Source organism: Anopheles darlingi, chromosome 2, assembly GCF_943734745.1.
Source record: "Anopheles darlingi chromosome 2, idAnoDarlMG_H_01, whole genome shotgun sequence".
Taxonomy (NCBI): domain Eukaryota; kingdom Metazoa; phylum Arthropoda; class Insecta; order Diptera; family Culicidae; genus Anopheles; species Anopheles darlingi.
The window spans coordinates 5,100,001-5,102,500 of NC_064874.1; the positions used below are offsets into that span (position 1 = coordinate 5,100,001).

The 2,500-nt window shown below is 52.0% G+C and overlaps 1 protein-coding gene across 6 annotated transcripts in view; it reads left to right on the plus strand.

Annotated features, from left to right (window-relative positions):
• LOC125952137 (activating transcription factor 3-like) overlaps positions 1-2,500 on the plus strand; it is a 57,683-nt gene that overhangs the window by 31,190 nt on the left and 23,993 nt on the right. The gene's annotated exons all lie outside the window — the stretch shown is intronic.

A 2,500-nucleotide genomic window follows, 5' to 3' on the forward strand; every position in this document is an offset into this window, starting at 1 on the left:
CGATTTGGTATTTTATGATCCGTGGTTTCGAGTACGGCGTGTTTATCTGGATGTCTCGCTGCTCGACCAGGCAGCCTGCTCTGTCTTGGAGTGCCCACTCGGCACTCCCATTCAACCGAGCCTTTTCGGTAATGGGGCGAAGCAACACCTTGAGTACACCATTTCGTGACGCTTTCAGCATCACCTCGAGACTAATATGCTTCACACATCGCCGGTGACGGTGCGAACGAGAATCAGAACCGGAGCAGCGGTACAGGCGGACTTACCGAAGACGAAAGACCATGTCCCAGGTGCACTCGGCAACCCTCGTCTTCCATTCAGATGCAGATCAAGAAGCAACAGCCGTCCTGTTGCTCCTTTCCCTCTTCCCCGTTTCATCGACAACACAATTGACCATCGACCTGTCACGAGTTATTAAGACGGACATAAATGGTGGCTCTCGCGCCATTTCGTCGTCTTCGACAACATCTCCACCCTCGCAACCCCCCGTTCCATACTACGGCCGCCGGTGGAGAAGCAGACTTGGAAGACGAAAATGTCAACGAACGTAAAATTTGGTTTGCAAATTGTGCGGAAACACAATCGACAATCGAACCTCGGGCATGCCACCGCACCGTCCTCCCCCCCCCCTCCTTTTGTTGACCGTCACCGTCCAGCTGTCCGCTGTTGATCCATCCATCCGTATGAGGACGGTCAACATACCACGGTCAATATGGTGCGGGCTCTTGAGCAGCGCTTCTTCTCTTCATCCGTTGCTGCTGCTGCTGCTGCTGCTACTTCTTTGGATTCGGAAGAGTCGGTTCCGTGGACTCGGACTTTTCGGTTTTGGGATCGGTCCTTGGAAAAGACATCAACCATCTCCGCCATCTTAGCCCAATCTTCCTCTCGCCTCCCCCCATTTCCATTGCCACGAAAGGATAGCGCTATTTCGAGATATCACCCGAAATCGCCATCTCATAACCACACCAGACGTTTCCTTTATTTGTTTGTTCTGACCGTGGACTTCTGGCTGCCGCCAGTAGAACCGCGACCATCTTTTCGTCGGTCGACGTGGACGCCGGTTATGAAACTGTCCGGCTTCCGTTCAAGCCAACCAGCGTCCCCGGGCAACAGCAGCAGGTTTCCTTCTTATTGCAACACACGCTCGATGCTGATGACGATGATGTGTGTGTGCGTGTGTGTGTGTAGGTTCGCGGCTCATCCACATGGCCTGGTCAGTGTTCGATTACGGGGTTTTCCCAGCGGCAACAGTGTCGGGTGTTGGCCACATGTCCACCATCTCTCCAAAAATCGTTGCGCCTGGTCCCAAGGTCACACGCGGCGGTATCGAGGAAAACGAGTCGAAACCAATGACGCCGGGCAGGGACCGAACATCAGCATCTTGAAATCTCTCTCGAGGGGTTTCGTCGCGCGAGTCGGAAACCTCCTCAAACAAAAAAAAATCCGAGCTTCCTCCTCTTGATTCGCTGTTGTTCTGTTGGATTTTCGGTTGTTTAACTTGCCGTGTTTGCGCAGTTTCTCGGCTTTCTGTTGGCGTTACGGTCTTCCATTTTGTGCTGCTGCTGCTGCTGAGGAGACCCTCCGGCGCAATCCGCAGTCACAGTCCACAACCCGGAACAAAACAAGATGAAACCTCGAGCAGCTCCTGCAGTTCATTTATCATCGATTTTTGGATTTTTGGTTTCCACGTAGGACACACACACAGAGATTTGCGCTGCGGCAAATCTCGATATTGAAGAGCCGTTCCGTGGGATGCATAACTTTTTGCCGTCTTGGCAGGCTGCGCATCATCGCACCACACAAAAGTGTGCCGAAAGACCATCTGGGTTCTGGGTGGAGTATTGCTTTTCGATTAATTTTAAGCAACAAAATTTATTCAAATCTCTTTGGTCCCGCAGCTAGCGGAACGTGAACCGGCCGGCCACCGTTTATTTCCGATTTTGTCAATCGTAACGCTCATGTTACGCAAATTATGGGCTTCCAATCGATCATTAAAAACATCGGACTCGCCGCCTACTCGATTCCGGGCAGCACGACCGTACATCGCATCGGGCAACGCGCCTGCTCTGCTTCATTTCATGGTCCTTCGGCCACTCGAGATCGTAAAGGCTGAAGATTTACGATAATCTCTAGCAATTTGGCAAAAACACCCAGGCACACACACACACACGCACCTCACTACTAAGTATCCTTTTAATCGGTGTCTGAGACGCGATCATGAATTCGCGATCATTTCACACACACTTTCCGGCCGCCGCTCGATTTCCATGATACTTTCAACTCTCGATCACTGCCCGCGTCGAGCGTCGGCTGTCGATCAAACTGGTTTGGAGATGTTGACGTTATGTTGTTCCAAATCCATCTTTCTCCACAAGTTTCCTCCCTTGACGTCGATCGCCTGCAGTTTCCGTCTTCCGCGGGCGTTCTTCGCCATCCAGTGGGTTGACAGAGCGAGTGCCCGGAGAGCCCGGGATTATTAATCATCCTGCTACACATTTAT